At 36.5% G+C, this 25527-nt stretch overlaps 1 protein-coding gene across 1 annotated transcript in view; it reads left to right on the forward strand.

Moving 5' to 3' along the window:
* The first annotated feature begins 8620 nt into the window (after nt 1-8620).
* ndp (norrin cystine knot growth factor NDP) overlaps nt 8621-25527 on the forward strand; it is a 40163-nt gene continuing 23256 nt past the window's right edge. Inside the window, exon 1 of the mRNA XM_030124165.1 lies at nt 8621-8732. The gene's annotated coding sequence lies outside the window, so the exon portion shown is untranslated. The remainder of the gene's footprint in view (nt 8733-25527) is intronic.

A 25527-nucleotide genomic window follows, 5' to 3' on the forward strand; every position in this document is an offset into this window, starting at 1 on the left:
TTTAATGTATGTTTCATTTTATTGCAGTACATGTTTAGGTTTAAGCTCATTTGACCTATTTTTGGCACTATTGTGTTATTTAACCTACTTCAATGCATTATATTCTGCAAGATCATCATATCTTTTTGGTGTTGATGTTCTCTGAGGATTATGTATTTCTAATAAGGCAACTTCTCATGAGACCAGAAAACACAACTCTGTTATAGACTGTTATATTTCCAGCCAGTCCTAAATGTTTTTAACCCATAAAGACCCAAACATCCACTGACGACCAAAACCATCTAATGATCTGAACTGTTCAATACCTGTTGATCCACTAATCCTATCGATACATGTAAATAACTGGTGTAAAATGCAGTTTGTTGTCTTTTCATGGTCATCAGATATGACTCATTTGGACATTCAGAGGCTACATAGTTACCGTGGAAACACCATCATCTTCTACAACATTGATTCACCAGTAAAACCCATGGGGTATTGATTTTTGTTCCATTTGTTTCTTTATTTGTTAACACTCTAGCAGCAAAACTATTGGTTGAATTCACACCAAATTGGGTTTAGAGGTTGCCAGTGACCCAGAATAGATCTGATTATATTTTGGGAAAAGTAGGTCAAAGTTCAAATTTTTAATACATTTTTCAAATCTTTTTTTTCCCCCATTTACTTATAATGGGTGAAATTTCAAAAGTCTGTAGCAGCAAAACTATTGGTTGAATTCACACCAAATTGGGTTTAGAGGTTGCCAGTGACCCAGAATAGATCTGATTATATTTTGGGAAAAGTAGGTCAAAGTTCAAATTTTTAATACATTTTTCAAATCTTTTTTTTCCCCCATTTACTTATAATGGGTGAAATTTCAAAAGTCTGTAGCAGCAAAAATATTGGTTGAATTCATACCAAATTGGGTTTATAGATTGCCAGTGAGCCAGAATAGAAGTGGTTACATTTTCGGAAAAGAAGGTAAAAGTTCACATTTTTTATGAGTATTTAAAATCATTTTTCTTCTCCCGTTTACTCATAATAGGCTAAATTTCACATCTATAAAATAAAAACATCAATTTTGTTTCAATTTACTTCAGACTTGGCACATATATAGAGGCAACTGATATGCTGACATCAGCACATGCATAGACATAATGACATCAGCTGGATCCATACCAAAATAAGATACAATACGTACAAGGGGCGGGGCTTGTTATGCCTGGCACCAGTTTATGTTCAGTTAATGATATATGTTACTGAAAAATTCTCTATTTTGAAATAATAGCCTTTGAAATTACTCTGAGTTTTACTGAACATCTATATGATCAGTAAATTAACCCTTTCATGCATGAATTATGAGAACCTTAATCAGAATTTTTCCTCCCTGTTTTCATTCCTCTTTAGGCATAGAAAAAAACCCAATGTATTTAACATTTTTATGTGAACCTATTTTTCATGGAGTTGCAAAAATGTCCACTCAAATGGATACGATACGTTTAATTTTTGAAACCAAGAAACATGTATTTACTGATCTACTGTGTGAAAACTATGAAATAAAAACACTTTTAATGCTGCTAATCTGATGTTTTCCTCATATTTAAACATACTCTAATACTAGTTATTACTCACCTCATGGAGATAATATACAAAAAAATCCCATTTTGTTAAAGAAAAAATGATAATTACAGTCTATTAACAATCAGCAATTGATTTACACTCAAACATCTCACTGCATATCAGGTTTATCAAGAAAAGCAAAGTTACATGATGCGTAAGTGTCCACTGTGTTGACCGATACGGAACTAAAACAACAAAACCCATGAATATACAAGAGAACAGCTGGAGAATAACTGTCCACTGTAGTGACCACTATGCATGAAAGGGTTAAACATAAGAAAATACGTGATTTTTCACTTAAAAATGCAAAATACAGAGGAAAATATTAAAATGAATGGTGATAAATCATTGTAAATGTGTTAAATACAGAGGAAAAAGTCATTTGGGAACTGACACAGAAGCAGCACTGGGTCTTTATGGGTTAAAGAGTGTAAAGATGAAGGAGAAAACACTCAACCCATAAAGGAAGACTTAATCCATGGATTTCATTGACCAGAGAGCAGATAGAAAAGCAACTAAAACTGTCAGTCAATTGCAGTAAAGTATAAATGTACATGAATTACAATTGAAATACTCAAGTATAAGTATCTCAGATTTATACTTAGTTACATTCCACCACTTGGTAAAAGTGACACCGCGGCCATGAGGCAGTGGGTGTGATTTTGCTGCAGTGTGACCCTGCCCTGTTAATCCGGCTCTGATGCAGAGTTGACTCATGTCGTGTCAGGTCCAGTGGCATCTCCTGGTCCTGGTGCTCATAGGGACAGCACGTCCAACTGCCTACAGCCAAGGTGGGAAGATCAAGATAGGGACAACTGCCACATTACAGTCTTAAGAGTCACTGGCTCATACGCTGATGTAACGAGGGTGCAACCTGACCTGCAGCCTAATGAGCGGTGCGAACAGCCACAGGGTCCAACATGCTAACCGGGCACTGACACATCACTAAAATGGATCTGGTAACACTTTATAAGAAGTACACACTAGGAAGCATTAGTTAAGCGTTAACAAATACTGAATTCATCATTTATAAAGCATATTTCTGACATGAATATTCATTAATATATGGTTTATAAGCGCAGTTATAATGGTTTTACTCATCATTAATAAGTACATTAGTTAAGCATTAATAAACGCTGAATTCATCATTTATAAAGCATATTTCTGACATGAATACTCATTAATATATGGTTTATAAGCACAGTTCTAATGGTTTTACTCATCATTAATAAGCACATTAGTTAACCATTAATAAACACTAAACTCATCATTTATAAAGCATATTTCTGACATGAATACTCATTAATATATGGTTTATAAGCACAGTTATAATGGTTTTACTCATCATTAATAAGCACATTAGTTAACCATTAATAAACACTAAACTCATCATTTATAAAGCATATTTCTGACATGAATACTCATTAACATATGGTTTATAAGCACAGTTATAATGGTTTTACTCATCATTAATAGGTACATTAGTTACGCGTTAATAAACACTGAATTCATCATTTATAAAGCATATTTCTGACATGAATGTTCATTAGTATATGGTTTATAAGCACAGTTATAATGGTTTTTACTCATCATTAATAAGTACATTAGTTAAGCATTAATAAACACTGAATTTATCATTTATAAAGCACATTTCTGACATGAATACTCATTAACATATGGTTTATAAGCACAGTTATAATGGTTTTACTCATCATTAAAAAGTACATTAGTTAAGCATTAATAAACACTGAACTCATTTATAAAGCATATTTCTGACATGAATACTCATTAATATATGGTTTATAAGCGCAGTTATAATGGTTTTACTCATCATTAATAAGTACATTAGTTAAGCATTAATAAACACTGAACTCATTTATAAAGCATATTTCTGACATGAATACTCATAAGTATATGGTTTATAAGCACAGTTATAATGGTTTTACTCATCATTGATATGTACATTAGTTAAGCATTAATAAACACTGAATTCATCATTTATAAAGCATATTTCTGACATGAATACTCTTAAGTATATGGTTTATAAGCACAGTTATAATGGTTTTACTCATCATTAATAAGTACATTAGTTAAGCATTAATAAACACTGAATTCATCATTTATAAAGCATATTTCTGACATGAATACTCATTAATATATGGTTTATAAGCAGTTATAATGGTTTTACTCATCATTAATATGTACATTAGTTAAGCATTAATAAACACTGAACTCATTTATAAAGCATATTTCTGACATGAATACTCATTAATATATAGTTTATAAGCACAGTTATAACGGTTTTACTCATCATTAATAAGCACATTAGTTAAGCATTAATAAACACTGAATTCATCATTTATAAAGCATATTTCTGACATGAATACTCATTAATATATGGTTTATAAGCACAGTTATAATGGTTTTACTCATCATTGATAAGTACATTAGTTAAGCATTAATAAACACTGAACTCATCATTTATAAAGCATATTTCTGACATGAATACTCTTAAGTATATGGTTTATAAGCACAGTTATAATGGTTTTACTCATCATTAATAAGCACATTAGTTAAGCATTAATAAACACTGAATTCATCATTTATAAAGCATATTTCTGACATGAATACTCATTAATATATGGTTTATAAGCACAGTTATAATGGTTTTACTCATCATTGATAAGTACATTAGTTAAGCATTAATAAACACTGAATTCATCATTTATAAAGCATATTTCTGACATGAATACTCATAAGTATATGGTTTATAAGCACAGTTATAATGGTTTTACTCATCATTGATAAGTACATTAGTTAAGCATTAATAAACACTGAATTCATCATTTATAAAGCATATTTCTGACATGAATACTCATAAGTATATGGTTTATAAGCACAGTTATAACGGTTTTACTCATCATTGATAAGTACATTAGTTAAGCATTAATAAACACTGAATTCATCATTTATAAAGCATATTTCTGACATGAATGCTCATTAGTATATGGTTTATAAGCACAGTTAAAAATGTTTTACTAATCATTCATAATCATAACCATTCAATCATGCAGTTTGTTTTAATAATCCCATGTGCTGTGTCTTTCCTATGTTAGAATAACTGAGACTTTTGTGAGTTTTTAGGCATTGCCAACCTTTAAATCTCATTTGTAAAGGCTTTATATGTCATAGATAGTCGACAGTTTAGATGAGCTCACACCATAGACTTAATTCATGAGTAGTAAGTGCTTTATAACTACCTGAAATAATGAATTCCTGTATTAAGAACTGTTTATAAGACATGTATCGGAAAATAAATGTGAGTTAGTATAAAATACCCACTAACATATTCGCTAGCCATTAGGACATGTCTGAATAGTGTATGTGGGGCCATAAATGCACATCATAACTGGTTTGTAAGTGATGCAATACTAAATTTTTAAATGCTGAATCCATAATTTATAAAGTTTGAAAATTCAATCATTAAGCACATTGTAGACGAGCTTATTAATGATGAGTAAAACCATTATAACTGTGCTTATAAACCATATATTAATGAGTGTTCATGTCAGAAATATGCTTTAAAAACGATGAATTCAGTATTTGTTAACGCTTAACTAATGCTTCATAGTGTGTACTTACTATAAAGTGTTACCATGGATTTTTATCCAGGTTGAAGTTTGGATAAACATTAAACTGAGGTAAGATTCCCATCCAAGCCTTGGAATAATGTTAAAGAGCAATCTACCTGTCAACAGCTGTCACTTTACAACACGACATGCTTTTTATTATTGTCCATTTACAGACTATTTCTACAAAAGTAAACACGTTTTTACAAGTTGTCACAAAGCTGCTTTTAAGGCGCTATGTCATCTCAGAGTATCTCCTCCTTTTTTGCTCAATATATCTTCTTTCTTCTGGCCTTTTTCCTCCGCTCTCTGCCTCACACCCCACCCTCCTCTCCCCGCATATGGGATTCGCATTTGGCTTCTCTGGACGTTTTCTTAATGTGATATTATGATACATTATCTGAAGCCATTTACTCCCTGTCACCACCTCTTATATGGACACAAGCTGAGTAAGCCAAGGAGAGGCGGTCAGATTCTGTCCAGGTGAGTTATGACCATTTAATTTGACACCGTTCACTGTGGTGATCATTTACAATGCCTGAAAGTGTAATCAAAATACAAACTGTGCTTACGTGGGTCTGTTTCTTTCTTTCTCTCTAGGAGCCTGTTGGTGCTGTATAAGTTTTCACCCTCTCCTGCTGCCGGCTGTAAATCGCTTCTGTCGAAGGTGTGTGTATGCATGTGTGAGGGAACAGAAGGTGAGAAATTTGGGGGTCAGCTGAGGTCTTTCAGGTAATTGTGCTTCTTAAACTTTTGACCCACTAAGCTCTACTTAGTGCAATGCAGCTTGCTCCCCTTATTTCCCCCGAGAGTTCAGAGTCTGCATACCAGAACTTGCATGCATGTATGTGTTTGAGGTACAATGAGTATCTGAACACATGCTGTCAGCTCATGTTTTTTTTTTTTCATCCATTTTAGCATTTCTATTCCCAGACTATTTGACAGCCCTTTTCTTATTTAATCAGGTTATGAAAAATGCATTAGTTTTTTCCATGTTGTGCTTCCCCTTCTCCTCCGTCTGTGCGAAACATGTTGAAAGAATGCATCCTCGGCTACACTAAGATGAGAGCCATTTGTCTGGCCGCATCTTCTTCTCCTCAAGATTTAGTTCACACCTCATTTAGAACGTTATGCTTGTACTATCACTGTCACTGCTCTTACTGGTGACTTAAGCTGTTTAATAAACGGCCAAAAATGCAAACAGTAAGAGCGGATTCACTACTATCACGCAGTACATCACAATAAATTGGCAGCAGAGAAGGCATGACCTCTGTTTTCAGTGATGTCTCTCTTATTCATCACAATTAACTTTCAATTAACACAATTAACAGTCTGTCTTCAGGTTGAACCATGTGAGAATGATAGATGAAGTTGGATCTGTTGTTTTCATCATTTCTAAACCTACAGGCACAGCATTTAATTGTTTACAGATGAAGACAAATAATCCAAAAATGAAGAATCCATCAGGCGATTTGTATATTTCTAAAAACTGAGTGATGAGTGCATTACATTTTTTCCACTGAAATTCTTATGTCATCATTTGAGAAATTAGCTGCTGTGCTGATTATAATTTTAGAATAAGGTTTGCAGATGTTCGATGATGAGTGAAATCAAACAGGCTTTTTAAAAATATAACTCTTCTTACAGGTGGAGGATACACAACATCACAAACCTAACTTCATTAGCTGTGGTTGCAACATATACAGTTGCGGAAAAAAATATTAGACCACCCTTTGTTTTCTTCAATTTCTTGTTCATTTTAATGCCTGCACTGTAAAAAAAATCCCGTTGTTTTTACGGAAAAAAACTGGCAGCTGTGGTTACCAGAACAATACTGTAAAAAACACATGCAACTGTAAACATATTTACGGAGTAACATGTAGATTGGACATTTTAAACATGTAGATTTAACAGGTAAATGGACTGCACTTATTTAGCGCATTTTCTCCACCTTCATGGTGTCCAAAGCACTTTCCAAATCCACCAGGTCCAACTGGGAGCAATTTAAGGTTTAGTGTCTACCACGGACATATGGACAGTCGGAGCCAGGATTCGAACCACCAACCCTTTGGTTGTTGGACGAGCCACTCTACCAACTCTACCAACCCATTCATTTACAAAATTAAAATGTTAAATTGTTAAATGTTTACTTTTTCATAACTTTTTTTATTAAAAAAACAAAAAAAAACAAAAGCAAATACGCCGTTATCAACATTATGGTCTTGCAATTTAAACGGCACCACATGGTTTTTCAATTTACAGTTTTTTTTTCTAAAAACAATAGAAATACATCATTTCCACATACAAATCTGGTTTTGTTCACATACTCTTCCTGTAAAAATTACAGCCATAATTGATTTAATCGTTAACACAAAAATCTTTTCAAAAAAACAACTTTGCATTGTATTGTCACTTACAGTTTTTTTATGTTGCAATTTTACAACTTTTTGATGTTAATTCTACAGTCATTTTTTACAGTGTGGTACAGCTAAAGGTACATTTGTTTGGACAAATAATGATAACAACAAAAATAGCTCATAAGAGTTTAATTTCAGAGCTGATATCTAGACATTTTCCATGTTTTCTTGATAAAAACCAAAATCACTTCAGTTCTTACATCAATAGCTGTGGCACTGTACTGACAAAAACAGTGCTTTTAGGTATTCCATGTTTTCTTTTCTGTCTGTTTTAGTCACATGATACACACAGGAGTTAGTACTTGACTGCATAACCTTTGTTTTTGATGACTTTTGATGGTCTAATAATTTTTTCCACAACTGTATGTTCCCATCAGGAGAAGATTGCAGAGGTGAGTTATTTAACCCTGTCTTTTTCTCGGTTTCCCCCTCACCCGCCCCACCCACACACCCCCGCCACTCATGTCATGGTACAAAAAAGCGCGTGAAGAGGAAGGCCACAGGGGCCAGTTGTTTTTAAATAAACTAAATCTGCTAACAGTTTTATAACCCTGACCTCGTAAAACTGGCTGCAGGTTTTGGTCAGTTCTCTCCTGATGGGGTGAGCAGAGCTGTCCAGGGCTGGAATTCCCATTTGCCGCTGTAGAGCGTGTCGGTGTGTCAGCTGGTGTGTGTGTGTGTGTGTGTGTGTGTGTGTGTGTGTGTGAGTGAAAGAAGAGAGAGAAAGGGCGTATGATGATATACGATTGCTGTGTCACGATCCACATGTGACGACCGTCCTCACAGACAGAGCATCCAGGCTGCTCCCCCTTTTTTTTTTTTTTTTTTTTTTTCTGGTGATTTCCATGTAATAGAAAAAAAGTGAGGAAGAGAGTGAGAGAGAGGAGGTGAGAGAGACAGTGAGACAGAGGGAGGAGAGAGTAGAGCTCAGGCAATCAGTGTGTGAGAGAGGTAGAAACAGGAGGAGAGAGAAGCTGGCTGGGAAACAATAGTTGAACAACAAATCCAGTCTTGCGTGCAGGAAGGACCTCAGCGTCTGTGGATACTTCTGCCTGTCTGTCTGTCTGTCTGCTGCTGAGCACTGAAGGTAAGACAAATAAACCTGGGTAGCACACCTCAGGATCAGCACTTACAGGTATAAGGGAATCCTCCACGATCCGGCCGTCTTTATTGAATTCTGCCGCGACAATAATCATGCGACTTTTTGACAGGTCACTGACGACTATTTCGAGACAACAAACAGATGTGAGATGATGTGATGCTTGTTTGTGTTATGCGCGGACCTAAGTTTCAACTCACTTCTGATCACAGTTGAACATCCCGAAAGCTCAGGTGCGCATTCCTGTTTTATTACAGGTACTTTCTGGCCCACATGTGTCCAAAAGCTGCAAGTGGTTGTGATTAGGACACAGTGTGACATGATGTGTAATAGGAGGAAACATATTTGTGTTGGCTCGTGTGGATTTGCTAATCAGGCACTGACAGCAAGCTTGGAAGGATAGTGGAACTCAGGGAGTGTGTGCACAAAATCCTGAGGTTAATAGCGGTGTGAATTACTTTGGATATGTGTTTTACAGGTGTGTACGTTTATGTCCATGAGTGTATGATTGACTTGGCCTGTTCTATTGGACCCTGAGGCTGCTGGCTTATGTTAGAAGGAGATGATGACAGATATAATAGACGCTGTGGTAGGTAGGAGGAGGAGGAGACAAGCTACCACTTCCATCTAACTGGGAAAGCGAAGCATGCATGTGAGAAGGGAGAAGGTGTTTAAATGAAAAATGAAGTGACTACAAAGGCTAGGGGGGATAATGAGAGGAAGAAAAAAAAAGTTCAAGTGGGAAGAAAAACAGCTGAGAAAAGAGGCAAGAGAGGTGAGCCCTTCGGAGGACAGGCAGTGCCAGCAAAAGACACAATGAATAGAAGAAACAGAATGAAACTGAGATGTGTGAGAGGAGGAGAGAGAAATAGGACTGGAGGAGGTGAGAGTGAGCCGGACGCAAGAAGACGAGACAAAGAGATCGAGACTATGTGATGCAAACATCCCTCCAGACACCCCCACCACCCCCTCCACTTGACACTAGTGACACCAGACGAGAAACAGTTTTTACAGTAAGAAGTGCTTTTTTTTTTTTTTTTTTTTTTTTTTTTTTTGCTTAGTAGGATCAAGTTAGCATCCTCACCTCTAACTAGAAATCACTGTTTGGAGAAGAAATAGGCGAGGAGTAGGAGGTGTGTTTGATACATCACACATTCACCCAGGTGCAGATAGACAGCAGTGCTCTGGTTGGTTTTGTGTCTGCAAGTCTGTTCTCATGTTTCATATTCTCACACACACACACACACACGCACACACACACACACACACACACTCACACACACACACACAGGGGGCCATTGTGAGTGTATTTATTTGGACAGTGTTGAAGCTCCGATAGGCAGTTCGCAATGTCTCACCGCCGGAGGAATGTGCTTCTGACAAATGGATGCTCTGCACGAACTGCAGGCCATCGAGAAGATCCGTAATGCCGTCCTGCCAGACAGGCATGTGACAGATCTCTGCTGCCCGAAGCAACCTGGTCCAGTGCGATAAAACAAACACGCTTACTATTCCTTCCCTTACTCATTTGTACGCCCAAGGCTCAAAGCTCAATGGAGGATTGATTTGGTTTCATGCGCTGCTTTAATCCTGCAGCTCGCTATGTCCTCAACGATATTCAGGATGGAGATGAGGTGCATGTGTGGTGACCCAGCAGGATTAGGAGTCCTTCTACGGTACAAAGGTGAAAAATACATGAAATCATAGTCATAGTCAATAAACAAAAACTCCTTAAATATCTCAGAATATTCAAACTTGTGTGTCCTCTCTGTCTTTTCTTTCTGTCTTTGTCTTTCTGAGAAGCCTAAATTGTAAAGCTAACATAAGCTTAGCTCCAGCTCACATGGCCGCCTGTCATTGGCTGTACAGTGCTCTCAAATCCACACTGTTTGTCTTATCTTTACTGGGGGGGATATATTTAGTGAGGAGCTTAGCTTTTAGGAGGTTGGCGCGTGGGGAGGGTGAGAGAGAGCGCGTATGTGTGTGTAAGAGAGAGTGAAAGAGTAAGTTTGTGTGTGCTATCGGGAGCTGGCGTCAGTAGACGGTTGAAGAGCTTGGCACTCTGCATGCCAAACTGTGTGTGTGTGTGTGTGTGTGTGTGTTAGTGAGTGTGTGTGTGTGGCTGGAGGACAGGTCTGTGGGTTTGTATCCCCCCCGCCTCGCTACAGTCAGGAATCTGCCCTTTAGTTTATTAAAAGCTGGTGAAACAATGGAGGGAGGTGAGGCTGGGAGGAGGAGATGGGGGGTAGACAATCATGACGTAAACTCTGGGCACGGTGCATCAGGCAACCAAATGAGAAAGGACTGTGGTGATGCAGTTGAAAGGAAGAAGGTACGGCAAGATAGAGAAAGTGAAAGAGAAAGGTATTTGTGACGGCTGATAAAAATGAGACCTCCCCCGGTCCGGTCTACCTGACAGTTCTCTGTACCCCCTCCCCTTTCTCTTCATCTCTTTATTGTCCTTTTGATGCACCTGTTTTCTCGCGTGGTTGCAAGGTTCTCTAACCACTGCAGACAGGCCCGTCCCCGGACAACAACTGTGTGCTCAGCTGCCGACTGCCACGGCTGATAAAGTAGAGTATCCCCCTGAAGATTCGGACCCTCTGTGCCATCAAAACAGCATCCCAGCAATGTTTAAAGCCCCACAGAACAACCGCAGAAATACCACATAACACAGCCCATTGTATGGACGTTCAGAACGTGTGCTGGTTTGCATGTGTGAAAACAAAAACCCATACGTAAGGTGGGCAGGGGAATATTTATACATGCACCCCACTGTTAAGAACAAAACATGGTTGAGCAGTTCTGTTCTACACAACATATGGCTACGACAGTTGGATGGCTTCATGGTGACTCTTTGCACTGAAGAATTGGAGAAAATGTCATTGTTTTATTTTTACCTTGAGAACAAAAGTCTTCATTATGACCAGTTCTGTGACACATCTTTAGTGGACAATGCTTCGGTATATCTGTAATTTGCAGCTGATTAGGAATGTGACTAAAAGATGCTTTCATTTGTGAGCAATGAGTGGATTATTTTTACGGTTTACGTAGTAGACCACGGGTGTCAAACATGCGGCCCGGGGGCCAAATCTGGCCCACCAAAGGGTCCAATCCGGCCCTGTGGGATGAATTTGTGAAATGCAAAAATTACACTGAAGATATTAACAATCAATGGTGTCAAAATTATTTTAATTCAGGTTCCACATACAGACTCATACAGTCCAATTAGATTTCAAGTGGGTCAGAACCAGTAAAATATTATCATAATAACCTAGAAATAATGACAACCCCAAATTCTCTCTTTGACTGTTAGGTGTAAAAAAAGTAAAATTACATGAAAATGTTTACATTGCCAAACTATACTTTTACAAAAAACGTGAATAACCTGAGCAAAAATGAACAAACGGAAATGTCTTCAGAAAAGCAAATGCAATTTTAGCAAAATACTGCCTGTTACTAAATGTTTTGTGCGATTGTAATGCACGTGTGTAAATGATAAACTGATAAACATAGGCATAATATTGTTAAAATTGCACTTGATTTTCTTAAGACAATTCAAGTTTTTCATGTTATTCAGATTTTTAAGGTAACTTTATAGATGTAAATCTGATCATAATAGAATTTTACTTTTTTTTTTACTGGTTTGGCCCACTGGAGATCAAATTGGTGTGAATGTGGCCCCTGAACTAAAATGAGTTTGACACCCCTGTAGTAGACTATGTAGGATTACTCACACCAAAATAAAGTGAAATGAATCAATGCAAAGTCAACAGAATATATGGTACAGTTTGAAAAAATATTGTTAGGAATTGACTTTTGACTTACAATAGGTCACAAATTGGCTGTTAAAATTATAAGGCTTAACGTACCTGTTTTAATTTCTTATAGTAAAGTGACTTAATTTCATTTCTCCTGAAGTAAAATAGTAAGCTCTACTATCAGCTATCTACAGGTGAACTAATGTTAGGTTTTACAGCAATGGGTTCATAAATGATGATACAGGTGGACTAAAAGCATCGGTATATATTTTTATGAATGGAGATTAAAAATCAGAATGAGCTTTATTGGCCAAGTATGATGAACTCATACAAGGAATTTGACTTGGTTTTTCTTTGCACACATGTTTCAACTTAAACCCACAACAACATGGACCCAATCACACTTGAACATAGACCTAATATAGACAAACATTCGACTAGAGACAAAGACAACAATGGGATGAGATTTACAGTGGATCCGGTCTATTGAAATATATGTTCATGTATATATTATTTACAGTGGGTTTTATATTGTAGTATGTACATAAAGTGCAAAATTGGAGTTTTATACAGTGAGTGGATATGTACAGGGATCTGGTAAAACTATGTTTATGTATATATTATTGTAGTGCATTCATAAAACATGCGTATTAGATTGGTACAAAGCAAAATTTCCTACTGAGTACTGAGACCCAGCAGTGCATTTTTGTAAACTGAAAAAACAAAAGAAAAGCTGACCACTGCAAAGGACATTCCATACAAAAAAAAAATGTATCTGAAGAAAAAGCATTACACTAAAAAGTCAAAACTTTTACTTTCCTGCTTCTCTGGAGAACACAGCTCTAAAATTACACCTTGAACATACATGAATGACACTTAAACTCTATTTAACACTTTAACTTGTACTCTACGATAATAATGCTGGAGCCATTCGTCTGATTTTAGAAGGAAAATATGGTTGAATTTCCAGAGCTGAAAGGTGTCCCTGTCTGATGACATGGCACATTTGGCAGGGTACATCTAGGCAGGGCAAAGTCAGGATCCAAAAAACAATGCACTTCTATTTGGCAGAAAAACAAAGAGCACATCCTGTCAAATGACTGGAGTTTTAATATAGAGACGACTCACTGCAAATCATCCTCCTCTTGATGAAGTTGTTGATTTATTCCAACGGTTTGTCTGACCCGTGGTATCTGAAAAATGCAGAGAGGATACATTCTATTATAGTCAATGAATATTATAGTATATACAGTATAAGCCAGTGTTTTTCAACCTTGGGGTCGGAACCCTATGTGGGGTCGCCTGGAACTCAAATGGGGTCACCTGAAATTTCTAGTAATTGATAAAAATGAAAAAAAAAAAAACAACTTACTAATAAAAAATATATGGCGAGTTGAGAGAGACAATCACAATCCATAAAAGACATGACAAACTGTGAAGCTGAAACTGAAGCACTGTGGTACTGTTTATCTTTCAAATGTTCATTGTGGTCAGTTTCAGATGCTGCAGCTCTTTCATAATTCATAGTTTGAGTTCTTGTTTGTTCAGTATTAATTTGAAGCCTTGTAAATATGAGCTGGACTGACTGCACATATCCTGATCATACTATGTCTATTTGTTTTTTGTTTATATGTTTGTTTGTTTTGATGATGCCTAGGTCATCATTATTTGTATTTTTAATTTTTTCAAATTTATAGCGAACAAGTGATGTATTAATGTTGGCTGTTTTATATCCTGTTTCTGTCACCTGAATAGGGACTGCAGATGAAAAGTAGTTATTTTTACTAATTCTGGCATATTTACAGCAATGTTCATAAATGTGAATGGTCCCTATTGAATAAACCAATAAAATAAAATAAATTAAATTAAATTCTCACTTTGTGCAGTAATCTCAACCTGGCTTTTCTGCCTCCGTCCAAAATAATATATATTATATAACCTAAATGTCGTCTAAAATTATCTTCTATTTGTAGCATAGTATAGCAAACTATTAAATGATAAAAAACAAATTAATTTTAGCTTAAAAAAAAAAAAAGTCTCCATTTGGATGTGTGGGGTCGCCAGAAATATGTGATGTTAAAATGGAGTCACGAGCCAAAAAAAGGTTGGGAACCACTGGGATAAGCTGTTTAACAAAAACAGATAAATCGGATATGACTTCTTTGTCAGCGCCAACATTTTTTTTTTATTACTGACAACAATATAACTGTGGATTTTCAATAGATTATAATTATAACCTCCTGAGACCCACTAAGTAAAACATTTTCACCATTTTACATTAAATAATTGCCTTAAATGGAAACTGCATGATGCAATAGTTTTTTTAGATACATTTTTAATTTTATTTATTTTTTTCATATAGGCTAATGTCCTTTTTAGCGGACTTTTTTTTTTTTTTTTTAAGTAAAGCTGTGAAACTCCTGTCCACTACAGAGGACAAAAATGCACTGTTGGGTCTCAGGAGGATAACATGACAGTGTATAATATTGATTTTGTCATTTAATTTTGTAACACAGGGACATGCTATTCTACAACACTGGTAAAAAGTGAACGTAAATATAGCATATGCATTGTAGTTAAATATGGTACTTGAGTACATGGTTACACTGGTGTCAAATGCCACTGCTGTGTCTCAGTGGGTCAGTGTGTGTGTCTGTGTGTGGCATTCTTCCCACTGTACTCTGTAAAAGAGACATCACAATATCACTCCTAAAGCTTGGAATCACCGTCTCATAACTCCCAAAGTCCTAAAGCCTCAAACCAGAGGGATTGTGGTATGTAGGGAGGGATTGTGTTTGCGGTTCTGTGGTTTGGCTCCCCAGATATTCTTAACTGCGTCTGGATGTTTTTACAGATACCTGGCCCTTCTTAAATGATCCACCCCCCCTGTATATCTGTATCAACAAAATGAAGGTGAATTGACCAAATTTGATTTTCCCTATGACATGTAATATGTTCTTTAATGAGCAATAAGTGCAGATCGTGGGATAAGTCGCCGCATTTATTATGAGTGTATACAGGATTCATGCCTCATCTGCCTGCAGGCCTCCAGGTGGGGGTCTCTAATTATTTCTTAAGTACCAAGAATGCCATATAGGCCCGTCGGAGAGGAAAGGAGAATGCTTTAAATTTTAAGGTTGTTTTTCCAATTTCTGAGAATTATTTGTTTTAGAACTGCTGAACCAAATGACTGTACCTTTGGCTCTGCAACATAACTGGGGGGGCCAACAGGGTAGACATCCAGGATCAATTATTTTGTTGCTAGGTTTTGGGTTTTTTTTTTTTAATTTTTCTTTAGTCAAATATTTCTGGCTCCAGCTGCTTTAAGTGAGGATTTGGTATTTGGCTTTCGACACTGTAAATTTAGTATATTTTGCTTTTGGACCGCTGGTTGGATAATATAAGTAATTTGAAGACATTTCCTCAGGTTTGGGGAAATTGTAATGAACATGTTTTATATGTTCTGTCAAGTTAAACACATTAATAATCAAAGTAAATGGTAGTTGCAGCGCCAAACAAATGTAGTCTTCATTGGTCCAAGTGCTCAGTTTATGCAATTAGGCAGCAACAGGCTTACTTTATGGCACCCCCCTCCCCCTCTGATATCCAGGCACCATTCTGGACCACTTGTCTTGGACACACTGGACTGACTGTACATGTCCTGATCATACTATGTCTATTTGTTTTTTGTTTATATGTTTGTTTGTTTTGATGATGCCTATGTCATCATTATTTGTATTTTTAATTTTTTCAAATTTATTGCGAACAAGTGATGTATTAATGTTGGCTGTTTTATATCTTGTTTCTGTCACCTGCCTAGGGACTGCAGATGAAAAATAGTCATTTTTACTAATTCTGGCATATTTAGATAGGTGTATTTTTTTATACAGCAATGTTCATAAATGTGAATGGTCCCTATTAACCCTCCGGTATCCTGTCCAGCAAGGCCCTTACTAAGCACCAAGTGTGCGTTTTTGTGGAATAATGTCAAAAAAATTTTTCATACAGTTTGTTTTTAATTCTTTTACACTTTTTTCTATTTTATCAACTTGAGCCGTAAATAAAAATACCAAATACTCAATAATTGTCACATTTTTTAACCCTTTAAATACCGTGTTTGTATTGTAAACAAACCATTTTTTTGGATGCAAAAAACACAAAAAATTATTTTTTTTCAATATACTACATAAAAAGTGGATCACATATTATTAGATTTTTGCAGCCTGGCATATGTCAACGATTAACTCCAACATCGGTTAATTTGCATAATTATTTTTGGCGCTAGGTTAAATGTTAAAAAATACTAGCATCTGTCACCAAGTGTGCGTAAAATGCACACCTATAAATCAAACTATTAAATATTATATGTTGATTTATTTTTCTGCTCTAATTTGATTTTATTTTTGTAAATCAAGGTCAGCCATAATCATACATATCAAATGGAAGAAATAGTGCGTTTTAGGCACACTTGGGAGACAGATGCTAGTCTTGTAATTTTCTTTTGTTTCCAATGTGCAAATTTTAGTTGGTGGGCAGAATTTTAAAGATCATGCAAAAATGAACAAGTTTTGAATTCTCACCTTATTTAAATTGTGAAAAATAATATGACGTTTTTTAACACGAAGTGCAAAGTGTGCCTAAAAGGTGCTCCCGGATACCGGAGGGTTAAATAAACCAATAAAATAAATAAAATAAAATTCTCACTTTGTGCAGTTATCTCAATCTGGCTTTTCTGCCTCCGTCCATAATAATATATTATAATATTATATAACCTAAATTTGCTCTGTTTATACAATTAGGCAGCAACAGGCTTACTTTATGACACCCCCACCCCCTCCTTCACCCCATCCCCCCCTCTGATATACAGGCACCACTCCGGACCACTTGTCTTGGACACACTTCAAACATGGGGTAATTGTGATAGCTAATTTCTGGATGTCTGCACAACAGCACCCACTCTCCCCTCCTTTCTAACTGAAACAAAATATCTCTTCACCCACTTGAGGCAGGAACAGTGTAGCCACTGTTTTGTACCGTTTCACCACATGCTGTTTTCTCAGTTCACAGAGCTCTGAGCATGTCACCGATGTCGGAGCGCAGCCTTTACGATGACTGTGCTGAGAATCTGGATTTGAGCCATTTAGACTTGAGATACCTAAAATGTTAACCATGACATGACTCATTTCCCCCCTTTTTTTTTCCACAGCCACAGTACATTTCTCACACTCAGATCTAAACTGAATGTGTTTTTTTTTTTTTTTAAAGATAAGGTAGCTTTACTTTCCAAAGAATCCCTCACCTCGTCAAATGGAAAATTTGACTTTCTTGTTGGAGGTTTACAGGATGGAGCCTGGCCTGGCAGCGCATATTCTACAAGTCATCGAGCGAAGTTGTTTACTTTAATCGAGCTGAAATTTCATGGGTAATTCAGAGTGAATGACTTGTTGTATTTTGTGGAGCTCTGCTGCCAACATTGCTGCTTTTTGTAATGAAAACAGTTAGGACCCAAGGTGACATACTTAGTTTCCAGCCAAGTCTCCTCCTAAACATTATCACCCGAAGCACAAGTTTAGGCTGAAGATTAGACTTTAGCAGTGCAACAGAGGGGTACAAATGAGATGTAATGGGGAATGAAGGAGGCAGCGATGGAGGGACAGGACTGGGGAGGGTACTAATAGAGAAAGAATAGTGCACTTAAACACATGGGGATTTGTTTTTGTAATTATATCAGAGCTCAGTTTAAGTGGATGATGGGGTCGATTCCAAACGATGGATCCAAAAAAAGATACGGAGCGTGACGGTTTTGGGTTTGCCCGTCATTATACTCGGATGGAATGGGGGGGTTTGGGGTGTTTGTGGACACCTAGGGCTCTATAAATTTGAGACCAGGGAAGGTGTGGGTGAGCTGGAAGAAAGGAGGACACAATGGCCTTTTCCCTGCCCAAAATCTCTTAACCTTGCTTATTTTTGCTTTTTTTTTGCTTATTTTGCAGCTGCCTCCAACCATAAGCTATTAGGTATTTTAATTATTTAAATACATACTTTAGGAATTGGGAAAAAAAAAAAAAAAGGTTTCCAGGGTTTAGGCGTCATGTTATTATCAACAGTGTTAAAAACGGGCTCATTACACAGAACTACAATAATAAGCCTTTAACCTCCTAAGACCCAGCTATGGGTTTTCTGTCCACATTTGTGAACAACAGTTTCACAACTTTATACAAAAAAAAGAAAACTGTCCACCACAAAGGACATTCCATAAAAATTTTAAAAACTGCATCTGAAAAAACTGATGCATCATGATGTTTCCAATATAAGCACTTATTTAATAAAAAACAAAAAAAGCTGGTACTTTGCTGACAATTCCTGGGTCTCAGGAGTTTAAAATATGCACAAAGAAAGTTGCTTGTTTACAACAAAAGTACATTCAGGATGATTCAGAATGTATCTCAATATTTAACAAGAAGTCTGAGTATTTTGTTTATTTCAACAAAAATATAACATTTATTGATTGACTGATCATTTATTTCAAGTATGTCCAGAAAAAACAAAAAGAAACAAAAAGAACACAATGAATGCACAATATTTACACATATATATACATAAATATATATCCTACATATATAAAGTCACATAGCAAATTTTAATGTTAAGTTGAATATACAATAACCAAGACAGAGTTGGATAATCTTTACATAATATTTATTTGAGCTATCTAAGTTACTAAATAAGTAACTACGTATTTCACAATAAACAGCGTACGTGTTTCAAATGATTAATTTGTAGTTTTGTTTTACAGCAGCTATATCCATCCAAATGTCTCACAAATTTTAACATAAAAAAAAACAAAGATTTGTATGTTTCGAGTTACCACAGCTACATATTAAGTATGGTGTAGTGGCTGGAATTTTTGTTTCACATCCAAAAGGTTCTGGGTTCGATTTCCAGCTGAACCAAAGCCTTTATATGTTGAGTTTGCTTGTTTTCTGCTATCCCCTCCCATTGACAACAGGTATACGTAGGTTCATTTTCCTGTCAGTACCCTTGACCCTGGTACTGATGAACATCTGGACTTGATCCCTGAGCATCGTCAAAGGCAACTCATTGCTCTGACTGTGTGCTAAGTGCTAATGCTAAGTACTGTGTATGTATTAGGGCTGGTCAAATGCAGAAACCAGACTCCCCTGTGGTGATAATAATGTGAGTTAACCATAACCTTTAAAAATATCACTCATGATTTCATATAACACTGTTTCAAACTCATCCACTTTTTCCTCAGAATTTGCGACAAACTCTGTCCATTTACCTCTGCACATCTGTATACATGGTGGCATTTCACTGCTGTTTCCCATTCAGTATGGCTTTTAAGTTTATTTATTTTATTACATCAAGGAAAATTAGTCTCCTTATTGGTTCATACATGCACAGATATGCATAATTATTTGCTGAATTATTATTACTACACTTAGTTTCTATACTTACTTGTGCGTCCAAACTAAGTGGTCCATGTGGGGGTGCAGATGGGTTTCATGACCACAGATGAACACTCTCACGGCACTAACTGTCTAACTCAGTCAGATACTTAGGTGCCACTATGTATCACTTCCATTATCAGAGTTTCCTGCCATTCATAGCCACAGTATCCATTGATATCACCAGCTTTCAAAGCTTAAGTATGAGATGGAGACAGTAATTATGATATGTAGTCACCTTGTAGTGCATCGTGTCCCTACTCTAATAACTTTGAGGTTGTTTGCATGGGGGCAGAGCAGGACTGGCTGCATAAAAAGCAGATGACAATCAATAGAATATCATCTCTCTGCTTCACTTAAAAGGCAATACAGAGGGGGAAGTTAATGAGTAAGTCTCTTCTCCATTGGATCGTGCTGGCTGGAACTCAAAATGACAACACTGAGGGTAAATTACAGTTTATTTGGCTTGTTCTGGTATTTACTAGGTGAATCACGCTTGTCTCTTGTCATTATCTCTGTTTGCTTTACTGTACAAAACAGCCATAACCTGTTGTTGTCTGCTCAACAAAAACACATGTTCTAGAGGTTGTTTTTTTTTTTCCCCTTATGTATGTATGAGGACGTTCAGAGGATACATCGTATTGTGGTTTCTGCTCTGAAGTGATTTAACATGTCTCATCTTTCATGGAAGGCTGGATTACCAGTGGGGCAAAGCAGGCGGGCTCATTGCACATCTGCTGGCTTTGATACATGGATTAGCTGCAGATTTTATGCAGAACTTTAGATCAGAGAGCAGCTAAGTTTTGAGTTATAAAGGATAATTCTGCAGCCCTGCTTCATGCAAACATCCACTTTTATTTTGATTTGTACTGGCTTCGCATATCTGTTGAAAAGATGTCTAGGTACTCCGGTATAGGAGTATTACGTGTTTTTTTCCGACTCTGGACATATATAATTAAGTTGCCATATGTAGTCTGCTGTGTGCAATGTACTTAGGATAGGAATTTAAAGGCCACAGGGTTTACACGGTTTGCACAGAGGATGCTAAATGAGGCTATGGGGGATCAATAAGCCAATCAATAGACCTCCTAATGGTGTGTTCAAACCAAACACGAGGCAATTTTTACAACCGGAACAGTTGGAGTCTCTCACTCAAAACAATAGCAGATGGCGTCAAATACAGATCTACCACAGCAAAAGCTAAATACATAGACTGTGTGACTGAACTTAGTCACTCACAGCATCTCATTAAGTGTAACTCAACAGTGCATTTTACACTCAGTCATATCTTTCTACTTAAAACTTAACTTTAAATGTTAATAATAGCTTAGCAGAAATGGTAAGATATGACTGACTGCTACTAAATTGTGAATTCATTAGAATTTTATGTACAGCAGTTAAGAAAATATATCATAAGAAAATAATAACATAGTTGTTTTGTTTTTTACATATTTTAATCCAGAAAAGCTCAATATTAACCTCTTGTGTTAGGATTGGAACCAACCCATTTTAATTCAGTTCAATTCAACTTTATTTATAGAGCACATTTCATGCACAGGGCAGACTCAATGTGCTTCACAGCAGGTATATAACATAAAAACATTTAAAAAAAAAAAAAGACTCATGGGGCTTTACAGAATTTGTTGGATATGAAAACAAACAACAGTCAATAAACAGTAAAAGAAGGGAATAGATTAATGGATTAATGGCATCCTGCGTCCTTAGACCCTCCTTCTTGGCAAGGAAAAACTCCAAAAACCCAGTAGTTTTAAGTGCATAAATGAACCACATAAAATTTGTTTATTGCATCAAGCCTTTTTGACTTTGTCTGGAACCTCTATTTCAACAAAATAACACAAAAAATTTTTTTTTCACTAAATTATGAAATGCTCTGGATGAAATTATGACCTTTGTGTTGTTAGGGTCAGTTATAAAAAACAGATTATAAAGCAATAATTACAGCCCAAAATGAAATAATAAGTGCACTGTCAGGCAACACACTGACAGCCAGCTCCTCTAACAATCATATAAGTTTTTGGGGATTCTCTTTTTGCCTTGTTATCCAGTATACCTGCACACAAACAAAACAAGCAAAGACGGGCATGTCCACACATGAGGTCAATTCAGTTTAGAGTTAGTGACTTGCAGAGTGCACACTGAGGGGTATACTAGTGATGGGACTTTTGGCTCTTTGATGGGAGCCGTTCAATCAGGAGCCGTTCACTGAAAAGAGCCGTTCAAAAGACTGGCTCTTTTATGGTTTTTGCATTATTTTGAAACACCAATGTTTTAATGACTAAATAGGCTACATGTGATGATTGACGTTACATTTTAAAGGTGTTTAATTGGCGCGGCAGTAAATATTATCTTACTGTGAAAAAGAATAGTTAGTTCAAATGTGTGGGATGAATCCATGACATGAGAGGTGACATTAGGCAAATGCTGGAATTTGACCAAAAACATCACGGTACATTATGTGGACTAGTCTGTAGCCTAAAAATGAAGAGGAAAATAAAACATTTTCTTATGAAATAACATTTTTCTTTGGCTTATTACTCACAGGTGGTCACTCACTGACTTTCAAACTTTTCTCTGGTTTCGACCAGTCCTCCAGCTCCGCCTCCTCCAGTATGCTCACCTCACGCTTCAAACTGTTGTTTTTTTGCTAACTTCTTGCCATGAGACAAGCACTCTTTTTTTTCTGCTCAAACATTCTCCTCCTGCCCAATGCCTCCCCAGTGATACTAAACTGACAGGCAATCAGACACTCCCTCCTTATAAAAAAAAAAAATTAAAAAAAAAATGACCGGGTTTTTACAAAGACTCGGTTCCCGTCGTTCATTTCAAAGAGCCGTTCAAAAGATTTGATTCGTTCGTGAAGGGTATACTGAGACAAAAAGGCCCAGAGGCTCACACCAAAAATATGAAAAAACAATGTTTTCATGGATCAGGAAGCCTAACAAGGTAACCAAGAGATGATAGATATTTGTTTTTAGTGTATTTTACAGCTGATTTAAGACATGGGTCAAAACCGACCCGTTAACGTAAGAGATGGTAACAGAAAGCTAACACGAGGAAGGTTAAAACATACAGGGTGGGGAAGCAAAATTTACAATATTTTGAGGCAGGGATTGAAAGACAGTGTATGACCAATTAGTTTATTGAAAGTCATGAGAATTTATTTGCCACAAGAAAATTTACATAATAGAAAATGTTTTTATTCTATGTGTCCTCCTTCTTTCTCAATAACTGCCTTCACACGTTTCCTGAAACTTACGCAAGTGTTCCTCAAATATTCGGGTGACAACTTCTCCCATTCTTCTTTAATAGTATCTTCCAGACTTTCTCCTAATAGTTTTGCTCATAGTCATTCTCTTCTTTACATTATTAACAGTCTTTATGGACACTCCAACTATTTTTGAAATCTCCTTTGCTGTGACGAGTGCATTCAGCAAATTACACACTCTTTGACGTTTGCTTTCCTGATTACTCATATGGGCAAAAGTTTCTGAAAAGGTATGGATAATAGTGTTAGGTATGATTATGACATCAATATATGTTTGGTTTCAAAACAATTGACGTAGTGCCTGCTGAGAAAAAACCAATAAATGCTCATTGTAAATTTTGCTTCCCCACCCTGTACATGCAATATTCTCACAGTTTCCAGGTAGTCCGACGGTCTCTACACTTTTCTTCAGTCTTTCTTTTTATTTGTATCGTTTTGTGATTCCTGGTAACGTCAGGATAACCTCAGTGCTATTCCTATCACGTCACACTGCAACTTTTTGGATTGATTTTATATGTAATCGTGCCTCATAATAAATTCCCTTGGTTATTTGTCTGAACACACCATAACAGTCTTATTAAGTCTATTCGACCTCCTTTGTCTGCCGTGCTTCTATTTACCCAGCTTCACTTTGTCTATCTGTTTGTTAAATGTGATATTGATTTCTATCAATTCACTACCACAGCTCAGAGAACAGGCCCTAAATGATCCCGTACACTCAGGCACTATCCTTAATGACTTGTACAATGCTTAAGACAAGAGCACTAATGATGCTAACAGTGATAGGAATAACAGAGGCTGTAATGTTGGGCCAGGTAGGGCTGGCAGGGCTGGAGGTGCTGATGGGTGCTGGCTGTGGAAGGCAGCCTGCTGCTCTGAGAAGATCAGGCGTCTGCTATGTAAACCCTGAAGCACATGTTCAACAGGCCAATGAAACATCTTGGGGAGTATTTATTTTAACAGGCCAAATGATACTTCTATTTCTCTCATGAGGAATGTTAAGGTTAAATGATTCCCCTTAGAAAGAAAAACATTGAGGTTTAAGGGGAATGAAAATGGTAGATGGAGGGAAAGGGTTTATAAGTGTTTTAAATGATTGCATTCTTCTAGCCGGGCATCTCCACACCAGCTCTAAAGCATTTGGAAACAGCAGTGAGAGACGGGGATTGGTAAAGAATTGCACCGGAGATTTACTATTGTTGTGTTTTGATGTAAATTATCATAGGCAAGTCCAGAGATTCACCCTGAATACATTTAATAATCACATGTAACTTATTATATTTGACATTAATTCATAAAATTTCTGATTAGTAAAGACGACAAATGTGCTCATGGGTCACATTCATCACAAGGTTAAAATAGTTTTGGATTTTTCATTATAGTTTAGTTTTATTTAGTTTTGACTTTTTTTTCCTGTAATTTAGTTAGTTTTAATTCGTTCTCAGAGCAGGTTTGCTAGTTTTTATTCGTTTTTGTTATTTTCTAAATGCTTAGTTTTAGTTTAGTTTTAGTTTCTTTATATCTTTTCTCTTCTTCTCCGTCGTATTCAAATAAATCCCAGTCAGGACTCTGCTGCTTTCTCCCAACTTTAGTCTCTGTGTTTTCAGGTAGAGTGGGGACCAGAAGGACGACTGTAAACCACAAGTGATGAGAAGTGACGGACCGATAAATATCATATGGTGCCAGCAGCTAAAATTGCTTGAGGGAAATGAATCGATTTTATATCAGTCCGACATTGACAAAGACGAAAACAAAGGGAATTTTATCCAGGATTTTTATACATTTTAGATAGTTTTGTAAGCACACAATACAGTTTCAGTTAGTTATCGTTTTTTTCTTTTAATTACAGTTTTTATTTAATTCAGTTAACAAAAATGTTTTTACAATTCTAGTTTTCGTCATTTCATTAGTTTTCGTTAATGATAATAACCTTGATTCATCGTCACAACACCCACGTTTGGCTGGAAAGATGCCATGTCATGTAGAGAAATAGATTCAAATTAGCTTAGACCAGGGGTAGGCAACTTGTTGCTCCGGGGCCACATTTGGATCTTGGACCCTTTTCTAGTGGCTCCATGTGGTTTTGTCAAAACACATATGGAAATGAATAACACTAAGGCCATTATTGTTTTTTTTTCTCATTTTTATTTAATTTTTAAACACATTTTGCCATTATTGTCAGAACCATAAAGTCAATCTAATGTTATGCAGCTGTAAAAACGTAGACATATCTGAAAATAGAAGCAGTAGAAGTAGTAATACTAGAG

The sequence above is a fragment of the Sphaeramia orbicularis genome, chromosome 21 (genome assembly GCF_902148855.1).
Source record: "Sphaeramia orbicularis chromosome 21, fSphaOr1.1, whole genome shotgun sequence".
Taxonomy (NCBI): domain Eukaryota; kingdom Metazoa; phylum Chordata; class Actinopteri; order Kurtiformes; family Apogonidae; genus Sphaeramia; species Sphaeramia orbicularis.